The sequence below is a fragment of the Tripterygium wilfordii genome, chromosome 13 (assembly GCF_013401445.1).
Source record: "Tripterygium wilfordii isolate XIE 37 chromosome 13, ASM1340144v1, whole genome shotgun sequence".
NCBI lineage: Eukaryota > Viridiplantae > Streptophyta > Magnoliopsida > Celastrales > Celastraceae > Tripterygium > Tripterygium wilfordii.
Genome location: NC_052244.1, coordinates 7,396,998 through 7,421,240, shown reverse-complemented (window position 1 = coordinate 7,421,240; position 24,243 = coordinate 7,396,998).

Here is a 24,243-nt window from a genome sequence, read left to right as displayed (position 1 = left end):
TAGTATAACAGGCTAGTTTAGCTTTCGTGCAACGTTTGATAAGGTAATGATGCCAATAGACAATGGTACGTTTCAAATTGCACATAAATGTCAAACCTCATCTATGGAGAGAGTTGACCAATTCCAAAGCAGCAAAGTGGACCGCTGTACTCTATTTTGTGTTCTTAGAAGTCTAACAAGCAAGTTTAGCTTTCGTGCCACGTTTCGTAAGGTAATGATGCCAACAGACAATGTTACGTTTCAAATTGCACAAAAACGTCAAAAGCTCTTCTATGGAGAGAGTTGAGCAATTCCGAAGCGTTAAAGTCGACCGCTGTACTCTTTTAGTGTTCTTAGAAGTCCAACACGCTACTTTAGCTTTCGTGCAAAGGTAATGATTCCAATAGACCATGTTACATTTCAAATTGCATAAAAAGGTCAGAAGCTCGTGAATGGAGAGAGTTGAGCAATTCCAAAGCATCAAAGTGGACCCCTGTACTCTATTTTGCGTTCTTAGAAGTCGAACATGCTAGTTTAGCTTTCGTGCCATGTTTCGTAAGGTAATGATGCCAATAGACAATGTTACATTTCAAATTGCATAAAAAGATCAAAAGCTCATGTATGGAGAGAGTTGAGCAATTCCAAAGCATCAAAGTGGACCCCTATACGCTATTTTGTGTTCTTAGAAGTCGAACATGCTAGTTTAGCTTTTGTGCCACGTTTCGTAAGGTAATGATGCCAATAGACAATGTTACATTTCAAATTGCACAAAATATCAAAAGCTCGTCTATGGAGAGAGTTTAGCAATTCCAAAGCGTCAAAGTGGACCGCTGTACTCTATTTAGTGTTCTTAGAAGTCCAACTCGCTATTTTAGCTTTCGTGCAATGTTTCGTAACGTAATGACGCCAATAGACAATGTTACGTTTGAAATTGCACAAAAATGTCAAACCTCGTCTATGGAGAGAGTTTAGCAATTCCAAAGCATCAAAGTGGACCGTTGTACTCTATTTTGTGTTCTTAGAAGGCCAACACGCTAGTTTAGCTTTCGTGCCACGTTTCGTAAGGTAATGATGCCAATAGACAATGTTACGTTTCAAATTGCACAAAACGTCAAAAGCTCGTCTATGGAGAGAGTTTAGCAAATCCAAACCATCAAAGTGGACCATTGTACTCTATTTAGTGTTCTTAGAAGTCAAACATGCTAGTTTAGCTTTCGTTCAACGTTCGATAAGGTAATGACGCCAACAGACCATGTTACATTTCAAATTGCACAAAAACGTCAAAATCTCGTCTATGGAGAGAGTTTAACAATTCCAAAGCATCTAAGTGGCCCATTGTACTCTATTTAGTGTTCTTAGTAGTATAACAGCCTAGTTTAGCTTTTGTGCAACGTTCGATAAGGTAATGATGCCAATAGACAATGGTACGTTTCAAATTGCACAAAAATATCAAACCTCGTCAATGGAGAGAGTTCACCAATTCCAAAGCAGCAAAGTGGACCGCTGCACTCTATTTTATGTTCTTAGAAGTCTAACATGCAAGTTTAGCTTTCGTTTCACGTTTCGTAAGGTAATGATGCCAACAGACAATGTTACGTTTCAAATTGGACAAAAGCGTCAAAAGCTCGTCTATGGAGAGAGTTGAGCAATTCCGAAGCGTCAAAGTGGACCGCTGTACTCTTTTAGTGTTCTTAGAAGTCCAACACGCTAGTTTAGCTTTCGTGCAACGTTACATAAGGTAATCATGCCAATAGACAATGTTACATTTCAAATTGCACAAAATGTCAAAAGCTCGTCTATGGAGAGAGTTTAGCAATTTCAAAGCATCAAAGTGGACCGCTGTACTCTATTTAGTGTTCTTAGAAGTCCAACACACTAGTTTAGCTTTCATGCAATGTTTCGTAAGGTAATGACGCCAATAGACAATGTTACGTTTCAAATTGCACAAAAATGTCAAGCCTCGTCTATGGAGAGAGTTTAGCAATTCCAAAGCATCAAAGTGGACCGTTGTACTCTATTTTGTGTTCTTAGAAGGCTAACATGCTAGTTTAGCTTTCGTGCCACGTTTCGTAAGGTAATGATGCCAATAGACAATATTTCGTTTCAAATTGCACAAAACGTCAAAAGCTCGTCTATGGAGAGAGTTTAGCAAATCCAAAGCATCAAAGTGGACCATTGTACTCTATTTAGTGTTCTTAGAAGTCTAACATGCTAGTCTAGCTTTCGTTCAACGTTCGATAAGGTAATGACGCCAATAGACCATGTTACATTTCAAATTGCACAAAAATGTCAAAAGCTCGTCTATGGAGAGAGTTTAGCAATTCCAACGCATCAAAGTGGCCCATTGTACTCAATTTAGTGTTCTTAGTAGTATAACAGGCTAGTTTAGCTTTCGTGCAACATTCGATAAGGTAATGATGCCAATAGACAATGGCACGTTTCAAATTGCACAAAAATGTCAAACCTCATCTATGGAGAGAGTTGACCAATTCCAAAGCATCAAAGTGGACCATTGTACTCTATTTAGTGTTCTTAGAAGTCTTGCACGTATGTTTAGCTTTCGTGCCACCTTTCGTAAGGTAATGATGCCAATAGACCATGTTACATTTCAAATTGCACAAAAACATCAAAAGCTCGTCTATGGAGAGAGTTTAGCAATTCCAAAGCATCAAAATGGACCGCTGTACTCTATTTAGTTTTCTTAGAAGTCCAACACGCTAGTTTAGCTTTCGTGCAACGTTTCATAAGGTAATGATGCCAATAGACCATGTTACATTTCAAATTGCACAAAAACGTCAAAAGCTCAACTATGGAGAGAGTTGAGCAATTAAAAAGCATCAAAGTGGACCCCTGTACTCTATTTTTCGTTCTTAGAAGTCGAACATGCTAGTTTAGCTTTCGTGCCACGTTTCGTAAGGTAATGATGCCGATAGACAATGTTACATTTCAAATTGCACGAAACGTCAAAAGCTCGTCTACGGAGAGAGTTTAGCAATTCCAAAGCATCAAAGTGCACCGCTGTACTCTATTTAGTGTTCTTAGAAGTCTAACATGCTAGTTTAGCGTTCGTGCAACGTTTCATAAGGTAATGACGCCAATAGACAATGTTACGTTTCAAATTGCACAAAAACATCAAAAGCTCGTCTATGGAGAGAGTTTAGCAATTCCAAAGCATCAAAGTGGACCATTGTACTCTATTTAGTGTTCTTAGAAGTCTAACAGGCTAGTTTAGCTTTCGCGCAATGTTCGATAAGGTAATGATGCCAATAGACCATGTTACATTTCAAAATGCACAAAGACGTCAAAAGCTCGTCTATGCAGAGAGTTGAGCAATTCCAAAGCATCGAAGTGGACCATTGTACTCTATTTAGTGTTCTTAGAAGTCTAGCACGTATGTTTAGCTTTCGTCCAACGTTTGATAAGGTAATGATGCCAATAGACCATGTTACATTTCAAACAGCACAAAAACATCAAAAGCTCGTCTATGGAGAGAGTTGAGCAATTCCAAAGCATCAAAGTGGACCGTTGTACTCTATTTAGTATTCTTAGAAGTCCAACACGCTAATTTAGCTTTCGTGCAACGTTTCATAAGGTAATGATGCCAATAGACCATGTTACATTTCGAATTGCATAAAAAATTCAAAAGCTCATCTATGGAGAGAGTTGAGCAATTCCAACGCATCAAAGTGTACCACTGTACTCTATTTTCTGTTCTTAGAAGTCTAACATGCTAGTTTAGCTTTCGTGCCACGTTTCATAAGGTAATGATGCCAATAGACCATGTTAGATTTCAAATTGCATAAAAAGGTCAAAAGTTCATGTATGGAGAGAGTTGAGCAATTCCAAAGCATCAAAGTGGACCCCTGTACTCTATTTTGCGTTCTTAGAAGTCGACCATGCTAGTTTAGCTTTCGTGCCACGTTTCGTAAGGTAATGATGCCAATAGACAATGTTACATGTCAAATTACGCAAAACGTCAAAAGCTCGTCTATGGAGAGAGTTTTGCAATTCCAAAGCATCAAAATGGACCGCTGTACTCTATTTAGTGTTCTTAGAAGTCCAACACGCTAGTTTAGCTTTCGTGCAACGTTTCATAAGGTAATGACGCCAATAGATAATGTTACGTTTCAAATTGCACAAAAACATCAAAAGCTCGTCTATGGAGAGAGTTTAGCAATTCCAAAGCATCAAAGTGGACCATTGTACTCTATTTAATGTTCTTAGAAGTCTAACAGGCTAGTTTAGCTTTCGTGCAATGTTCGATAAGGTAATGATGCCAATAGACCATGTTACATTTTAAAATGCACAAAGACGTCAAAAGCTCGTCTATGCAGAGAGTTGAGCAATTCCAAAGCATCGAAGTGGACCATTGTACTCTATTTAGTGTTCTTAGAAGTCTAGCACCTATGTTTAGCTTTCGTCCAACGTTTGATAAGGTAATGATGCCAATAGACCATGTTACATTTCAAACTGCACAAAAACATCAAAAGCTCGTCTTTGGAGAGAGTTGAGCAGTTCCAAAGCATCAAAGTGGACCCCTGTACTCTATTTTGTGTTCTTAGAAGTCGACCATGCTAGTTTAGCTTTCGTACCACGTTTCATAAGGTAATGATGCCAATAGACAATGTTACATTTCAAATTGCGCAAAACGTCAAAAGCTCGTCTATGGAGAGAGTTTAGAAATTCCAAAGCATCAAAATGGACCGATGTACTCTATTTAGTGTTCTTAGAAGTCCAACACGCTAGTTTAGCTTTCGTGCAACGTTTCATTAGGTAATGACGCCAATAGACAATGTTACATTTCAAATTGCACAAAAATGTCAAAAGCTCGTCTATGGAGAGAGTTTAACAACTCCAAAGCATCAAAGTGGACCCCTGTACTCTATTTTTCGTTCTTAGAAGTCGAACATGCTAGTTTAGCTTTCGTGCCACGTTTCGTAAGGTAATGATGCCGATAGACAATGTTACATTTCAAATTGCACGAAACGTCAAAAGCGCGTCTACGGAGAGAGTTTAGCAATTCCAAAGCATCAAAGTGCACCGCTGTACTCTATTTAGTGTTTTTAGAAGTCTAACATGCTAGTTTAGCGTTCGTGCAACGTTTCATAAGGTAATGAAGCCAATAGACAATGTTACGTTTCAAATTGCACAAAAACATCAAAAGCTCGTCTATGGAGAGAGTTTAGCAATTCCAAAGCATCAAAGTGGACCATTGTACTCTATTTAGTGTTCTTAGAAGTCTAACAGGTTAGTTTAGCTTTCGTGCCACGTTTCATAAGGTAATGATGCCGATAGACAATGTTACATTTCAAATTGCACGAAACGTCAAAAGCTCGTCTACGGAGAGAGTTTAGCAATTCCAAAGCATCAAAGTGCACCGCTGTACTCTATTTAGTGTTCTTAGAAGTCTAACATGCTAGTTTAGCTTTCGTGCAATGTTCGATAAGGTAATGATGCCAATAGACCATGTTACATTTCAAAATGCACAAAGACGTCAGAAGCTCGTCTATGCACAGAGTTGAGCAATTCTAAACCATCAAAGTGGACCGTTGTACTCTATTTAGTGTTCTTAGAAGTCTAGCACGTATGTTTAGCTTTCTTCCAACGTTTGATAAGGTAATGATGCCAATAGACCATGTTACATTTCAAACTGCACAAAAACATCAAAAGCTCGTTTATGGAGAGAGTTGAGCAATTCCAAAGCATCAAAGTGGACCGCTGTACTCTATTTAGTATTCTTAGAAGTCCAACACGCTAATTTAGCTTTCGTGCAACGTTTCATAAGGTAATGATGCCAATAGACCATGTTACATTTCGAATTGCATAAAAAATTCAAAAGCTCATCTATGGAGAGAGTTGAGCAATTCCAACGCATCAAAGTGTACCGCTGTATTCTATTTTCTGTTCTTGGAAGTCTAACATACTAGTTTAGCTTTCGTGCCACGTTTCATAAGGTAATGATGCCAATAGACCAAGTTACATTTCAAATTGCATAAAAAGGTCAAAAGTTCATGTATGGAGAGAGTTGAGCAATTCCAAAGCATCAAAGTGGGCCCCTGTACTCTGTTTTGTGTTCTTAGAAGTTGACCATGCTAGTTTAGCTTTCGTGCCACGTTTCGTAAGGTAATGATGCCAATAGACAATGTTACGTTTCAAACTGCACAAAAATGTCAAAAGCTCGTCTATGGAGAGAGTTTAGCAATTCCAAAGCATCAAAGTGGACCGCTGTACTCTATTTAGTGTTCTTAGAAGGCTAACACGCTAGTTTAGCTTTCGTGTCACGTTTCGTAACGTAATGATGCCAGTAGACAATGTTACGTTTCAAATTGCACAAAACGTCAAAAGCTCGTCTATGGAGAGAGTTTAGCAAATCCAAAGCATCAAAGTGGACCATTGTACTCTATTTAGTGTTCTTAGAAGTCTAACATGCTAGTCTAGCTTTCGTTCAACGTTCGATAAGGTAATGACGCCAATAGACCATGTTACATTTCAAATTGCACAAAAATGTCAAAAGCTCGTCTATGGAGAGAGTTTAGCAATTCCAAAGCATCAAAGTGGCCCATTGTACTCTATTTAGTGTTCTTAGTAGTATAACAGGCTAGTTTAGCTTTCGTGCAACGTTTGATAAGGTAATGATGCCAATAGACAAGGGTACGTTTCAAATTGCACATAAATGTCAAACCTCATCTATGGAGAGAGTTGACCAATTCCAAAGCAGCAAAGTGGACCGCTGTACTCTATTTTGTGTTCTTAGAAGTCTAACAAGCAAGTTTAGCTTTCGTGCCACGTTTCGTAAGGTAATGATGCCAACAGACAATGTTACGTTTCAAATTGCACAAAAACGTCAAAAGCTCGTCTATGGAGAGAGTTGAGCAATTCCGAAGCGTTAAAGTGGACCGCTGTACTCTTTTAGTGTTCTTAGAAGTCCAACACGCTACTTTAGCTTTCGTGCAACGTTTCATAAGGTAATGATGCCAATAGACCATGTTACATTTCAAATTGCATAAAAAGGTCAAAAGCTCGTGAATGGAGAGAGTTGAGCAATTCCAAAGCATCAAAGTGGACCCCTGTACTCTATTTTGCGTTCTTAGAAGTCGAACATGCTAGTTTAGCTTTCGTGCCATGTTTCGTAAGGTAATGATGCCAATAGACAATGTTACATTTCAAATTGCATAAAAAGATCAAAAGCTCATGTATGGAGAGAGTTGAGCAATTCCAAAGCATCAAAGTGGACCCCTATACGCTATTTTGTGTTCTTAGAAGTCGAACATGCTAGTTTAGCTTTTGTGCCACGTTTCGTAAGGTAATGATGCCAATAGACAATGTTACATTTCAAATTGCACAAAACATCAAAAGCTCGTCTATGGACAGAGTTTAGCAATTCCAAAGCGTCAAAGTGGACCGCTGTACTCTATTTAGTGTTCTTAGAAGTCCAACTCACTATTTTAGCTTTCGTGCAATGTTTCGTAAGGTAATGACGCCAATAGACAATGTTACGTTTCAAATTGCACAAAAATGTCAAACCTCGTCTATGGAGAGAGTTTAGCAATTCCAAAGCATCAAAGTGGACCGTTGTACTCTATTTTGTGTTCTTAGAAGGCTAACACGCTAGTTTAGCTTTCGTGCCACGTTTCGTAAGCTAATGATGCCAATAGACAATGTTACGTTTCAAATTGCACAAAACGTCAAAAGCTCGTCTATGGAGAGAGTTTAGCAAATCCAAACCATCAAAGTGGACCATTGTACTCTATTTAGTGTTCTTAGAAGTCTAACATGCTAGTTTAGCTTTCGTGCAACGTTCGATAAGGTAATAATGCCAATAGACAATGGTACGTTTCAAATTGCACAAAAATATCAAACCTCGTCCATGGAGAGAGTTCACCAATTCCAAAGCAGCAAAGTGGACCGCTGCACTCTATTTTGTGTTCTTAGAAGTCTAACATGCAAGTTTAGCTTTCGTGCCACGTTTCGTAAGGTAATGATGCCAACAGACAATGTTACGTTTCAAATTGGACAAAAGCGTCAAAAGCTCGTCTATGGAGAGAGTTGAGCAATTCCTAAGCGTCAAAGTGGACCGCTGTACTCTTTTAGTGTTCTTAGAAGTCCAACACGCTAGTTTAGCTTTCGTGCAACGTTACATAAGGTAATCATGCCAATAGACAATGTTACATTTCAAATTGCACAAAATGTCAAAAGCTCGTCTATGGAGAGAGTTTAGCAATTTCAAAGCATCAAAGTGGACCGCTGTACTCTATTTAGTGTTCTTAGAAGTCCAACACACTAGTTTAGCTTTCATGCAATGTTTCGTAAGGTAATGACGCCAATAGATAATGTTACGTTTCAAATTGCACAAAAATGTCAAGCCTCGTCTATGGAGAGAGTTTAGCAATTCCAAAGCATCAAAGTGGACCGTTGTACTCTATTTTGTGTTCTTAGAAGGCTAACATGCTAGTTTAGCTTTCGTGCCACGTTTCGTAAGGTAATGATGCCAATAGACAATGTTTCGTTTCAAATTGCACAAAACGTCAAAAGCTCGTCTATGGAGAGAGTTTAGCAAATCCAAAGCATCAAAGTGGACCATTGTACTCTATTTAGTGTTCTTAGAAGTCCAACATGCTAGTCTAGCTTTCGTTCAACGTTCGATAAGGTAATGACGCCAATAGACCATGTTACATTTCAAATTGCACAAAAATGTCAAAAGCTCGTCTATGGAGAGAGTTGAGCAATTCCAAAGCATCAAAGTGGACCCCTATACGCTATTTTGTGTTCTTAGAAGTCGAACATGCTAGTTTAGCTTTCGTGCCACGTTTCGTAAGGTAATGATGCCAATAGACAATGTTACATTTCAAATTGCACAAAACATCAAAAGCTCGTCTATGGAGAGAGTTTAGCAATTCCAAAGCGTCAAAGTGGACCGCTGTACTCTATTTAGTGTTCCTAGAAGTCCAACTCGCTATTTTAGCTTTCGTGCAGCGTTTCGTAAGGTAATGACGCCAATACACAATGTTACGTTTCAAATTGCACAAAAATGTCAAACCTCATCTATGGAGAGAGTTTAGCAATTCCAAAGCATCAAAGTCGACCGTTGTACTCTATTTTGTGTTCTTAGAAGGCTAACACGCTGGTTTAGCTTTCGTGCCACGTTTCGTAAGGTAATGATGCCAATAGACAATGTTACGTTTCAAATTGCAAAAAACGTCAAAAGCTCGTCTATGGAGAGAGTTTAGCAAATCCAAAGCATCAAAGTGGATCATTGTACTCTATTTAGTGTTCTTAGAAGTCTAACATGCTAGTTTAGCTTTCGTTCAACGTTCGATAAGGGAATGACGCCAATAGACCATGTTACATTTCAAATTGCACAAAAACGTCAAAATCTCGTCTATGGAGAGAGTTTAACAATTCCAAAGCATCTTTGTGGCCCATTGTACTCTATTTAGTGTTCTTAGTAGTATAACAACCTAGTTTAGCTTTCGTGCAACGTTCGATAAGGTAATGATGCCAATAGACAATGGTACGTTTCAAATTGCACAAAAATATCAAACCTCGTCTATGGAGAGAGTTGACCAATTCCAAAGCAGCAAAGTGGACCGCTGCACTCTATTTTGTGTTCTTAGAAGTCTAACATGCAAGTTTAGCTTTCGTGCCACGTTTCGTAAGGTAATGATGCCAACAGACAATGTTACGTTTCAAATTGGACAAAAGCGTCAAAAACTCGTCTATGGAGAGAGTTGAACAATTCCGAAGCGTAAAAGTGGACCGCTGTACTATTTTAGTGTTCTTAGAAGTCCAACACGCTAGTTTAGCTTTCGTGCAACGTTACATAAAGTAATGATGCCAATAGACAATGTTAGATTTCAAATTGCACAAAATGTCAAAAGCTCGTCTATGGAGAGAGTTTAGTAATTTCAAAGCATCAAAGTGGACCGCTGTACTCTATTTAGTGTTCTTAGAAGTCCAACACACTAGTTTAGCTTTCATGCAATGTTTCGTAAGGTAATGACGCCAATAGACAATGTTACGTTTCAAATTGCACAAAAATGTCAAGCCTCGTCTATGGAGAGAGTTTAGCAATTCCAAAGCATCAAAGTGGACCGTTGTACTCTATTTTGTGTTCTTAGAAGGCTAACACGCTAGTTTAGCTTTCGTGCCACGTTTCGTAAGGTAATGATGCCAATAGACAATGTTTCGTTTCAAATTGCACAAAACTTCAAAGGCTCGTCTATGGAGAGAGTTTAGCAAATCCAAAGCATCAAAGTGGACCATTGTACTCTATTTAGTGTTCTTAGTAGTATAACAGGCTAGTTTAGCTTTCGTTCAACGTTCGATAAGGAAATGACACCAATAGACCATGTTACATTTCAAATTGCACAAAAACGTCAAAAGCTCGTCTATGGAGAGAGTTTAACAATTCCAAAGCATCAAAGTGGCCCATTGTACTCTATTTAGTGTTCTTAGTAGTACAATAGGCTAGTTTAGCTTTCGTGCAATGTTCGATAAGGTAATGATGCCAATAGACAATGGTACGTTTCAAATTGCACAAAAATGTCAAAGCTCGTCTATGGAGAGAGTTGACCAATTCCAAAGCAGCAAAGTGGACCGCTGCACTCTATTTTGTGTTCTTAGAAGTCTAACATGCAAGTTTAGCTTTCGTGCCACGTTTCGTAAGGTAATGATGCCAACAGACAATGTTACGTTCCAAAATTGCACAAAAACGTCAAAAGCTCGTCTATGGAGAGAGTTGAGCAATTCCGAAGCGTCAAAGTGGATCGCTGTACTCTTTTAGTGTTCTTAGAAGTCCAACATGCTAGTTTAGCTTTCGTGCAACGTTTCATAAGGTAATGATGCCAATAGACCATGTTACATTTCAAATTGCATAAAAAGGTCAAAAGCTCGTGAATGGAGAGAGTTGAGCAATTCCAAAGCATCAAAGTGGACCCCTGTGCTCTATTTTACGTTCTTAGAAGTCGAACATGCTAGTTTAGCTTTCGTGCCACGTTTCGTAAGGTAATGATGCCAATAGACAATGTTACATTTCAAATTGCATAAAAAGGTCAAAAGCTCATGTATGGAGAGAGTTGAGCAATTCCAAAGCATCAAAGTGGACCCCTATACTCTATTTTGTGTTCTTAGAAGTTGAACATGCTAGTTTAGCTTTCGTGCCACGTTTCGTAAGGTAATGATGCCAATAGACAATGTTACATTTCAAATTACACAAAACGTCAAAAGCTCGTCTATGGAGAGAGTTTAGCAATTTCAAAGCATCAAAGTGGACCGCTGTACTCTATTTAGTGTTCTTAGAAGTCCAACACGCTAGTTTAGCTTTCGTGCAACGTTTCGTAAGGTAATGACGCCAATAGACAATGTTACGTTTCAAATTGCACAAAAATGTCAACCCTCGTATACGGACAGAGTTTAGTAATTCCAAAGCATCAAAGTGGACCGTTGTACTCTATTTTGTGTTCTTAGAAGGCCAACACGCTAGTTTAGCTTTCGTGCCACGTTTCGTAAGGTAATGATGCCAATAGACAATGTTACGTTTCAAATTGCCCAAAACGTCAAAAGCACGTCTATGGAGAGAGTTTAGCAAATCCAAAGCATCAAAGTGGACCATTGTACACTATTTAGTGTTCTTAGTAGTATAACACGCTAGTTTAGCTTTCGTGGAACGTTCGATTAGGTAATGATGCCAATAGACAATGGTACGTTTCAAATTGCACAAAAATGTCAAACCTCGTCTAGGGAGTGAGTTGACCAATTCCAAAGCAGCAAAGTGGACCGCTGTACTCTATTTTGTGTTCTTAGAAGTCTAACCTGCAAGTTTAGCTTTCGTGCCACGTTTCGTAAGGTAATGATGCCAACAGACAATGTTACGTTTCAAATTGCAGAAAAATGTCAAAAGCTCGTCTATGGAGAGAGTTGAGCAATTTCGAAGCGTCAAAGTGGACCGCTGTACTCTTTTAGTGTTCTTAGAAGTCTAACACGCTAGTTTAGCTTTCGTGGAACGTTTCATAAGGTAATGATGCCAATAGACCATGTTACATTTCAAATTGCATAAAAAGGTCAAAAGCTCGTGAATGGAGAGAGTTGAGCAATTCCAAAGCATCAAAGTGGACCCCTGTACTCTATTTTGCGTTCTTAGAAGTCGAACATGCTAGTTTAGCTTTCGTGCCACGTTTCGTAGGGTAATGATGCCAATAGACAATGTTACATTTCAAATTGCATAAAAAGGTCAAAAGCTCATGTATGGAGAGAGTTGAGCAATTCCAAAGCATCAAAGTGGACCCCTATACTCTATTTTGTGTTCTTAGAAGTCGAACATGCTAGTTTAGCTTTCGTGCCACGTTTCGTAAGGTAATGATGCCAATAGACAATGTTACATTTCAAATTGCACAAAACGTCAAAAGCTCGTCTAAGGAGAGAGTTTAGCAATTCCAAAGCATCAAAGTGGACCGTTGTACTCTATTTTGTGTTCTTAGAAGGCTAGCACGCTAGTTTAGCTTTCGTGCGACGTTTCGTAAGGTAATGATGCCAATAGACAATGTTACATTTCAAATTGCACAAAAATGTCAAACCTTGTCTAAGGAGAGAGTTTAGCAATTCCAAAGCATCAAAGTGGACCGTTGTACTCTATTTTGTGTTCTTAGAAGGCTAGCACGCTAGTTTAGCTTTCGTGCCACGTTTCGTAAGGTAATAATCCCAACAGACAACGTTGCGTTTCAAATTGCACAAAAACGTCAAAAGCTCGTCTATGGAATGAGTTGAGCAATTCCGAAGCGTCAAAGTGGACCGCTGTACTCTTTTAATGTTCTTAGAAGTCCAACACGCTAGTTTAGCTTTCGTGCAACGTTTCATAAGGTAATGATGCCAATAGACCATGTTACATTTCAAATTGCATAAAAAGGTCAAAAGCTCGTGAATGGAGAGAGTTGAGCAATTCCAAAACATCAAAGTGGATCCCTGTACTCTATTTTGCATTCTTAGAAGTCGAACATGCTAGTTTAGCTTTCGTGCAATGTTTCGTAAGGTAATGACGCCAATAGACAATGTTACGTTTCAAATTGCACAAAAATGTCAAACCTCGTCTATGGAGAGAGTTTGGCAATTCCAAAGCATCAAGGTGGACCGTTGTACTCTATTTTGTGTTCTTAGAAGGATAAGATGCTAGTTTAGCTTTCGTGCCACGTTTCGTAAGGTAATCATGCCAATAGACAATGTTACGTTTCAAATTGCACAAAATGTCAAAAGCTCGTCTATGGAGAGAGTTTAGCAATTTCAAAGCATCAAAGTGGACCATTGTACTCTATTTAGTGTTTTTAGAAGTATAACAGGCTAGTTTAGCTTTCGTGCAACGTTCGATAAGGTAATGATACCAATAGACCATTTTACATTTCAAATTGCACAAAGACGTCAAAAGCTCATCTATGCAGAGAGTTGAGCAATTCCAAAGCATCGAAGTGGACCATTGTACTCTATTTAGTGTTCTTAGAAGTCTAGCACGCAAGTTTAGCTTTCGTCCAACGTTTGATAAGGTAATGACGCCAATAGACCATGTTACATTTCAAACTGCACAAAAACGTCAAAAGCTCATCTATGGAGAGAGTTGAGCAATTCCAACGCATCAAAGTGGACCGTTGTACTCTATTTAGTTTTCTTAGAAGTCCAACACGCTAATTTAGCTTTCGTGCAATGTTTCATAAGGTAATGATGCTAATAGACCATGTTACATTTCGAATTGCATAAAAACGTCAAAAGCTCATCTATGGAGAGAGTTGAGCAATTCCAAAGCATCAAAGTAGACCGTTGTACTCTATTTTCTGTTCTTAGAAGTCTAACATGCTAGTTTAGCTTTCGCGCCACGTTTCATAAGGTAATGATGCCAATAGACCATGTTACATGTCAAATTGCATAAAAAGGTCAGAAGCTCATGTATAGAGAGAGTTGAGCAATTCCAAAGCATCAAAGTGGACCCCTGTACTCTATTTAGTGTTCTTAGAAGTCGAACATGCTAGTTTAGCTTTCGTCCAACGTTTGATAAGGTAATGATGCCAATAGACCATGTTACTTTTCAAACTGCACAAAAACGTCAAAAGCTCGTGTATGGAGAGAGTTCAGCAATTTCAAAGCATCAAAGTGGACCGCTGTACTCTATTTAGTGTTCTTAGAAGTCCAACACGCTAGTTTAGCTTTCGCGCAACGTTTCATAAGGTAATCATGCCAATATACAATGTTACGTTTCAAATTACACAAAAATGTCAAACCTCGTCTATTGAGAGAGTTGAGCAATTCCAAAGCATCAAAGTGGACCGTTGTACTCTATTTTGTGTTCTTAGAAGGCTTACACGCTAGTTTAGTTTTCGTGCCACATTTCGTAAGGTAATGATGCCAATAGACAATGTTACGTTTCAAATTGCGCAAAACGTCAAAAGCTCGTCTATGCAGAGAGTTTAGCAAATCCAAAGCATCAAAGCGGACCATTGTACTCTATTTAGTGTTCTTAGAAGTCTAACATGCTAGTTTAGCTTTCATTCAACGTTCGATAAGGTAATGATGCCAATAGACCATGTTACCTTTCAAATTGCACAAAACGTCAAAAGCTCGTCTATGGAGAGAGTTTAGCAATTCCAAAACATCAAAGTGGACCATTGTACTCTATTTAGTATTCTTAGAAGTATAACAAGCTAGTTTAGCTTTCGTGCAACGTTCGATAAGGTAATGATGCCAATAGACCATGTTACATTTCAAATTCCACAAAGACGTCAAAAGCTCGTCTATGGAGAGAGTTGAGCAATTCCAAAGCAACGAAGTGGACTATTGTACTCTATTTAGTGTTCTTCGAAGTCTACCACGCAAGTTTAGCTTTCGTCCAACGTTTGATAAGGTAATGATGCCAATAGACCATGCTACATTTCAAATTGCACAAAGACGTCAAAGGCTCGTCTATGCAGAGAGTTGAGTAATTCCAAAGCATCAAAATGGACCACTGTACTCTATTTAGTGTTGTTAGAAGTCCAACACGCTAATTTAGCTTTCGTGTAACATTTCAAAAGGTAATGATGCCAATAGACAATGTTACGTTTCAAACTGCACAAAAACGTCAAAAGCTCATGTATGGAGAGAGTTCAGCAATTCCAAAGCATCAAAGTGGACCGCTGTAGTCTATTTAGTGTTCTTAGAAGTCCAACACGCTAGTTTAGCTTTCGCGCAAGGTTTCATAAGGTAATGACGCCAATATACAATGTTACGTTTCAAATTACACAAAAATGTCAAACCTCGTCTATTGAGAGAGTTGAGCAATTCCAAAGCATCAAAGTGGACCGCTGTACTCTATTTTGTGTTCTTAGAAGGCTTACGCGCTAGTTTAGCTTTCGTGCCACATTTCGTAAGGTAATGATGCCAATAGACAATGTTACGTTTCAAATTGCGCAAAACGTCAAAAGCTCGTCTATGGAGAGAGTTTAGCAAATCCAAAGCATCAAAGCGGACCATTGTACTCTATTTAGTGTTCTTAGAAGTCTAACATGCTAGTTTAGCTTTCATTCAACGTTCGATAAGGTAATGACGCCAATAGACCATGTCACATTTCAAATTGCATAAAAATGTCAAAAGCTCGTCTATGGAGAGAGTTTAGCAATTCCAAAACATCAAAGTGGACCATTGTACTCTATTAAGTATTCTTAGAAGTATAACAAGCTAGTTTAGCTTTCGTGCAACGTTCGATAAGGTAATGATGCCAATAGACCATGTTACATTTCAAATTGCACAAAGACGTCAAAGGCTCGTCTATGCAGAGAGTTGAGTAATTCCAAAGCATCGAAGTGGACCATTGTACTCTATTTAGTTTTCTTACAAGTCTAGCATGCAAGTTTAGCATTCGTCCAATGTTTGATAAGGTAATGATGCCAATAGACCATGTTACATTTCAAACTGCACAAAAACGTCAAAAGCTCGTCTATGGAGAGAGTTAAGAAATTCCAAAGCATCAAAATGGACCACTGTACTCTATTTAGTGTTGTTAGAAGTCCAACACGCTAATTTAGCTTTCGTGCAACGTTTCAAAAGGTAATGATGCCAATAGACAATGTTACGTTTCAAATTGCACAAAACGTCAAAAGCTCGTCTATGGAGAGAGTTTAGCAAATCCAAAGCATCAAAGTGGACCATTGTACTCTATTTAGTGTTCTTAGAAGTCTGACGTGCTAGTTTAGCTTTCGTGCAACGTTCGATAAGGTAATGATGCCAATAGACCATGTTACATTTCAAATTCCACAAAGACGTCAAAAGCTCGTCTATGGAGAGAGTTTAGCAATTCCAAAACATCAAAGTGGACCATTGTACTCTATTTAGTATTCTTAGAAGTATAACAAGCTAGTTTAGCTTTCGTGCAACGTTCGATAAGGTAATGATGCCAATAGACCATGTTACATTTCAAATTGCACAAAGACGTCAAAGGCTCATCTATGCTGAGAGTTGAGTAATTCCAAAGCATCAAAATGGACCACTGTACTCTATTTAGTGTTGTTAGAAGTCCAACACGCTAATTTAGCTTTCGTGCAACGTTTCAAAAGGTAATGATGCCAATAGACAATGTTACGTTTCAAACTGCACAAAAACGTCAAAAGCTCGTGTATGGAGAGAGTTCAACAATTCCAAAGCATCAAAGTGGACCGCTGTAGTCTATTTAGTGTTCTTAGAAGTCCAACACGCTAGTTTAGCTTTCGCGCAACGTTTCATAAGGTAATGACGCCAATATACAATGTTACGTTTCAAATTACACAAAAATGTCAGACCTCGTCTATTGAGAGAGTTGAGCAATTCCAAAGCATCAAAGTGGACCGCTGTACTCTATTTTGTGTTCTTAGAAGGCTTACGCGCTAGTTTAGCTTTCGTGCCACATTTCGTAAGGTAATGATGCCAATAGGCAATGTTACGTTTCAAATTGCGCAAAACGTCAAAAGCTCGCCTATGGAGAGAGTTTAGCAAATCCGAAGCATCAAAGCGGACCATTGTACTCTATTTAGTGTTCTTAGAAGTCTAACATGCTAGTTTAGCTTTCGTGCAACGTTCGATAAGGTAATGATGCCAATAGACCATGTTACATTTCAAATTGCACAAAGACGTCAAAGGCTCGTCTATGCAGAGAGTTGAGTAATTCCAAAGCATCGAAGTGGACCATTGTACTCTATTTAGTTTTCTTAGAAGTCTAGCATGCAAATTTAGCTTTCGTCCAATGTTTGATAAGGTAATGATGCCAATAGACCATGTTACATTTCAAACTGCACAAAAACGTCAAAAGCTCGTCTATGGAGAGAGTTAAGAAATTCCAAAGCATCAAAATGGACCACTGTACTCTATTTAGTGTTGTTAGAAGTCCAACACGCTAATTTAGCTTTCGTGCAACGTTTCAAAAGGTAATGATGCCAATAGACAATGTTACGTTTCAAATTGCACAAAACGTCAAAAGCTCGTCTATGGAGAGAGTTTAGCAAATCCAAAGCATCAAAGTGGACCATTGTACTCTATTTAGTGTTCTTAGAAGTTTGACGTGCTAGTTTAGCTTTCGTGCAACGTTCGATAAGGTAATGATGCCAATAGACCATGTTACATTTCAAACTGCAATAAAACGTCAAAAGCTCGTCTTTGGGGAGAGTTAAGAAATTCCAAAGCATCAAAATGGACCACTGTACTCTATTTAGTGTTGTTAGAAGTCCAACACGCTAATTTAGCTTTCGTGCAACGTTTCAAAAGGTAATGATGCCAATAGACAATGTTACGTTTCAAATTGCACAAAATGTCAAAAGCTCGTCTATGGAGAGAGTTTAGCAAATCCAAAGCATCAAAGTGGACCATTGTACTCTATTTAGTGTTCTTAGAAGTTTGACGTGCTAGTTTAGCTTTCGTGCAACGTTCGATAAGGTAATGATGCCAATAGACCATGTTACATTTCAAACTGCAATAAAACGTCAAAAGCTCATCTTTGGGGAGAGTTAAGAAATTCCAAAGCATCAAAATGGACCACTGTACTCTATTTAGTGTTGTTAGAAGTCCAACACGCTAATTTAGCTTTCGTGCAACGTTTCAAAAGGTAATGATGCCAATAGACAATGTTACGTTTCAAACTGCACAAAAACGTCAAAAGCTCGTGTATGGAGAGAGTTCAACAATTCCAAAGCATCAAAGTGGACCGCTGTAGTCTATTTAGTGTTCTTAGAAGTCCAACACGCTAGTTTAGCTTTCGCGCAACGTTTCATAAGGTAATGACGCCAATATACAATGTTACGTTTCAAATTACACAAAAATGTCAGACCTCGTCTATTGAGAGAGTTGAGCAATTCCAAAGCATCAAAGTGGACCACTGTACTCTATTTTGTGTTCTTAGAAGGCTTACGCGCTAGTTTAGCTTTCGTGCCACATTTCGTAAGGTAATGATGCCAATAGGCAATGTTACGTTTCAAATTGCGCAAAACGTCAAAAGCTCGTCTATGGAGAGAGTTTAGCAAATCCAAAGCATCAAAGCGGATCATTGTACTCTATTTAGTGTTCTTAGAAGTCTAACATGCTAGTTTAGCTTTCGTGCAACGTTCGATAAGGTAATGATGCCAATAGACCATGTTACATTTCAAATTGCACAAAGACGTCAAAGGCTCGTCTATGCAGAGAGTTGAGTAATTCCAAAGCATCGAAGTGGACCATTGTACTCTATTTAGTTTTCTTAGAAGTCTAGCATGCAAGTTTAGCTTTCATCCAATGTTTGATAAGGTAATGATGCCAATAGACCATGTTACATTTCAAACTGCACAAAAACGTCAAAAGCTCGTCTATGGAGAGAGTTAAGAAATTCCAAAGCATCAAAATGGACCACTGTACTCTATTTAGTGTTGTTAGAAGTCCAACACGCTAATTTAGCTTTCGTGCAACGTTTCAAAAGGTAATGATGCCAATAGACAATGTTACGTTTCAAATTGCACAAAACGTCAAAAGCTCGTCTATGGAGAGAGTTTAGCAAATCCAAAGCATCAAAGTGGACCATTGTACTCTATTTAGTGTTCTTAGAAGTTTGACGTGCTAGTTTAGCTTTCGTGCAACGTTCGATAAGGTAATGATGCCAATAGACCATGTTACATTTCAAACTGCAATAAAACGTCAAAAGCTCGTCTTTGGGGAGAGTTAAGAAATTCCAAAGCATCAAAATGGACCACTGTACTCTATTTAGTGTTGTTAGAAGTCCAACACGCTAATTTAGCTTTCGTGCAACGTTTCAAAAGGTAATGATGCCAATAGACAATGTTACGTTTCAAATTGCACAAAATGTCAAAAGCTCGTCTATGGAGAGAGTTTAGCAAATCCAAAGCATCAAAGTGGACCATTGTACTCTATTTAGTGTTCTTAGAAGTTTGACGTGCTAGTTTAGCTTTCGTGCAACGTTCGATAAGGTAATGATGCCAATAGACCATGTTACATTTCAAATTCCACAAAGTCGTCAAAAGCTCGTCTATGGAGAGAGTTGAGCAATTCCAAAGCAACGAAGTGGACCATTGTACTCTATTTAGTGTTCTTATAAGTCTACCACGCAAGTTTAGCTTTCGTCCAACGTTTGATAAGGTAATGATGCCAATAGACCATGTTACTTTTCAAACTTTACAAAAACGTCAAAAGCTCGTGTATGGAGAGAGTTCGGCAATTCCAAAGCATGAAAGTGGACCGCTGTACTCTATTTAGTGTTCTTAGAAGTCCAACACGCTAGTTTAGCTTTCGCGCAACGTTTCATAAGGTAATGACGCCAATATACAATGTTACGTTTCAAATTACACAAAAATGTCAAACCTCGTCTATTGAGAGAGTTGAGCAATTCCAAAGCATCAAAGTGGACCGCCGTACTCTATTTTGTGTTCTTAGAAGGCTTACGCGCTAGTTTAGCTTTCGTGCCACATTTCGTAAGGTAATGATGCCAATAGACAATGTTACGTTTCAAATTGCGCAAAACGTCAAAAGCTCGTCTATGGAGAAAGTTTAGCGAATCCAAAGCATCAAAGCGGACCATTGTACTCTATTTAGTGTTCTTAGAAGTCTAACATGCTAGTTTAGCTTTCATTCAACGGTCGATAAGGTAATGACGCCAATAGACCATGTTACATTTCAAATTGCACAAAAATGTCAAAAGCTCGTCTATGGAGAGAGTTTAGCAATTCCAAAACATCAAAGTGGACCATTGTACTCTATTTAGTATTCTTAGAAGTATAACAAGCTAGTTTAGCTTTCGTGCAACGTTGGATAAGGTAATGATGCCAATAGACCATGTTACATTTCAAATTGCACAAAGACGTCAAAGGCTCGTCTATGCAGAGAGTTGAGTAATTCCAAAGCATCAAAGTGGACCATTGTACTCTATTTAGTGTTCTTATAAGTCTACCATGCAAGTTTAGCTTTCGTCCAACGTTTGATAAGGTAATGATGCCAATAGACCATGTTACTTTTCAAACTTTACAAAAACGTCAAAAGCTCGTGTATGGAGAGAGTTCGGCAATTCCAAAGCATGAAAGTGGACCGCTGTACTCTATTTAGTGTTCTTAGAAGTCCAACACGCTAGTTTAGCTTTCGCGCAACGTTTCATAAGGTAATGACGCCAATATACAATGTTACGTTTCAAATTGCGCAAAACGTCAAAAGCTCGTCTATGGAGAAAGTTTAGCGAATCCAAAGCATCAAAGCGGACCATTGTACTCTATTTAGTGTTCTTAGAAGTCTAACATGCTAGTTTAGCTTTCATTCAACGGTCGATAAGGTAATGACGCCAATAGACCATGTTACATTTCAAATTGCACAAAAATGTCAAAAGCTCGTCTATGGAGAGAGTTTAGCTATTCCAAAACATCAAAGTGGACCATTGTACTCTATTTAGTATTCTTAGAAGTATAACAAGCTAGTTTAGCTTTCGTGCAACGTTGGATAAGGTAATGATGCCAATAGACCATGTTACATTTCAAATTGCACAAAGACATCAAAGGCTCGTCTATGCAGAGAGTTGAGTAATTCCAAAGCATCAAAGTGGACCCCTGTACTCTATTTTGTTTTCTTAGAAGTCTAGCATGCAAGTTTAGCTTTCGTCCAATGTTTGATAAGGTAATGATGCCAATAGACCATGTTACATTTCAAACTGCACAAAAACGTCAAAAGCTCATCTATGGAGAGAGTTGAGAAATTCCAAAGCATCAAAATGGACGACTGTACTCTATTTAGTGTTGTTAGAAGTCCAACACGCTAATTTTGCTTTCGTGCAACGTTTCAAAAGCTAATGATGCCAATAGACAATGTTACGTTTCAAATTGCACAAAACATCAAAAGCTCGTATATGGAGAGAGTTTAGCAAATCCAAAGCATCAAAGTGGACCATTGTACTCTATTTAGTGTTCTTAGAAGTCTGACGTGCTAGTTTAGCTTTCGTGCAACGTTCGATAAGGTAATGATGCCAATAGACCATGTTACATTTCAAATTCCACAAAGTCGTCAAAAGCTCGTCTATGGAGAGAGTTGAGCAATTCCAAAGCAACGAAGTGGACCATTGTACTCTATTTAGTTTTCTTAGAAGTCTACCACGCAAGTTTAGCTTTCGTCCAACGTTTGATAAAATAATGATGCCAATAGACCATGTTACTTTTCAAACTGCACAAAAACGTCAAAAGCTCGTGTATGGAGAGAGTTTGGCAATTCCAAAGCATCAAAGTGGACCGCTGTACTCTATTTAGTGTTCTTAGAAGTCCAACACGCTAGTTTAACTTTCGCGCAATGTTTCATAAGGTAGTGACGCCAATATACAATGTTACGTTTCAAATTACACAAAAATGTCAAACCTCATCTATTGAGAGAGTTGAGCAATTCCAAAGCATCAAAGTGGACCGCTGTACTCTATTTTGTGTTCTTAGAAGGCTTACACGCTAGTTTAGCTTTCGTGCCACATTTCGTAAGGTAATGATGCCAATAGACAATGTTACGTTTCAAATTGCACAAAATGTCAAAAGCTCGTCTATGGAGAGAGTTTATCTAATCCAAAGCATCAAAGTGGACCATTGTCCTCTATTTAGTGTTCTTAGAAGTCTAACATGCTAGTTTAGCTTTCGTTCAACGTTCGATAAGGTAATGATGCCAATAGACCATGTTACGTTTCAAATTGCACAAAAATGTCAAACCTCGTCTATGGAGAGAGTTGAGCAATTCCAAAGCATCAAAGTGGACCATTGTGCTCTATTTAGTGTTCTTAGAAGTCTAACATGCTAGTTTAGCTTTCGTTCAACGTTCGATAAGGTAATGACGCCAATAGACCATGTTACATTTCAAATTGCACAAAAACGACAAAAGCTCGTCTATGGAGAGAGTTTATCTAATCCAAAGCATCAAAGTGGACCATTGTCCTCTACTTAGTGTTCTTAGAAGTCTAACACGCAAGTTTAGCTTTCGTGCCGCGTTTCGTAAGGTAATGATGCAATTAGACAATGTTACGTTTCAAATTGCACAAAAATGTCAAACCTCGTCTATGGAGATAGTTGAGCAATTCCAAATCATCAAAGTGGACCATTGTGCTCTATTTAGTGTTCTTAGAAGTCTAACATGCTAGTTTAGCTTTCGTTCAACGTTCGATAAGGTAATGACGCCAATAGACCATGTTACATTTCAAATTACACAAAAATGACAAAAGCTCGTCTATGGACAGAGTTTAGCAATTCCAAAGCATCAAAGTGGACCATTGTACTCTATTTAGTATTCTTATAAGTCTAACTGGATAGTTTAGCTTTCGTGCAACGTTCGATAAGGTAATGATGCCAATAGACCATGTTACATTTCAAATTGCATAAAAAGGTCAAAAGCTCGTGTATGGGGAGAGTTGAGCAATTCCAAAGCATCAAAGTGGACTGTTCTACTCTTTTAGTGTTCTTAGAACACACTAGTTTAATTTTCGTGCAACGTTTCATAAGGTAATGATGCCAATAGACCATGTTACATTTTAAATTGCATAAAAAGGTCAAAAGCCCGTGTATGGAGAGCGTTGAGCAATTCCAAAGCATCAAAGTGGACCGCTGTACTTGTTGGACCTATGGTCCTATATGTCTAATTTTGATGATATTAAATCAATTATGAATGATAATGAAACATTAAAGCAATATTTGATTTATATGAATTGAATTTAAATGACTATATATTTTTGAGATAGTGCTGGAAATTAAGTTTTGAAAACAAACATACATGAACTAAGTTAGAGCATCAATTTTCCAATTATCTTATCTTAACCAACTTAGGTCCAAATGACTTGAAACTTGAACCACATGCACATGAAGGTTTAATATATGTTCTAGGACTATAATCATGAGAAATTAAGTGCATCACATATATATTTGGTCATATGCTTAAATTCCGCCAAAACTAGGTTTTACCTAATTTTGTGCATATGTGTTCTTTGTGAACGTGGTGAACCAAATGAACTCCGATTTAAATGAAATTTCGTGTGCATCTTAGTTTCATCACTATGAAAATATTTGATTTAGTAAAGTTCAAGAGAAAAGGTCATTTACACTGAGTTTGCAAAATGACTTTGAATTTACACTTAGAATTTACACTTAGAATTTATCGGTTTCACTATTAGTGATCTAATTGCTTGGTTGAGTGACCAAACGATTTCCGATTGTTATGAAATTTTACATGGACATTCTAATACATATAAAATGATTTATCATCCAGTAATATGAATTTTCTGGGTTGTTTTTCTAATGTAATTAACCTATGCGCTCTATATGAAGCTCTTTGAGCTTACATGCAATTGGAGAGTTCTATCTCCTATTTCCTTGTAGGTTAATCATCATTGTGGTCTCATATGGCTCAGAATTTAGTATGTTCAAGAGTGGTCGAAGTCCTGTTTCTAAGAATGAGCTTGGAGCTCTAGGAAACAATGAAAAATCCTATATTTGCCAACTTTCCACTAAGGCATTTAATCAAGTTGAATGAATCAAACATTGAGGCTATTGGTTGTGGTCTTCATGGAGATACAACTCTTTTCAAACATGTGAGACAATCCTTGTCCTCTCTATCATTAGTGATATATTCTTGTTTGACATTTTCACTCAAGACATGTGCTACCAAGAAAGTTAGGTTGGTGCAATCAAACAAGATCCTTGACATTTTCACTCAAGACATGTGCTACCAAGAAAGTTAGGATTGGTGCAATCAAACAAGATCCTTGACATTTTCACTCAAGACATGTGCTACCAAGAAAGTTAGGTC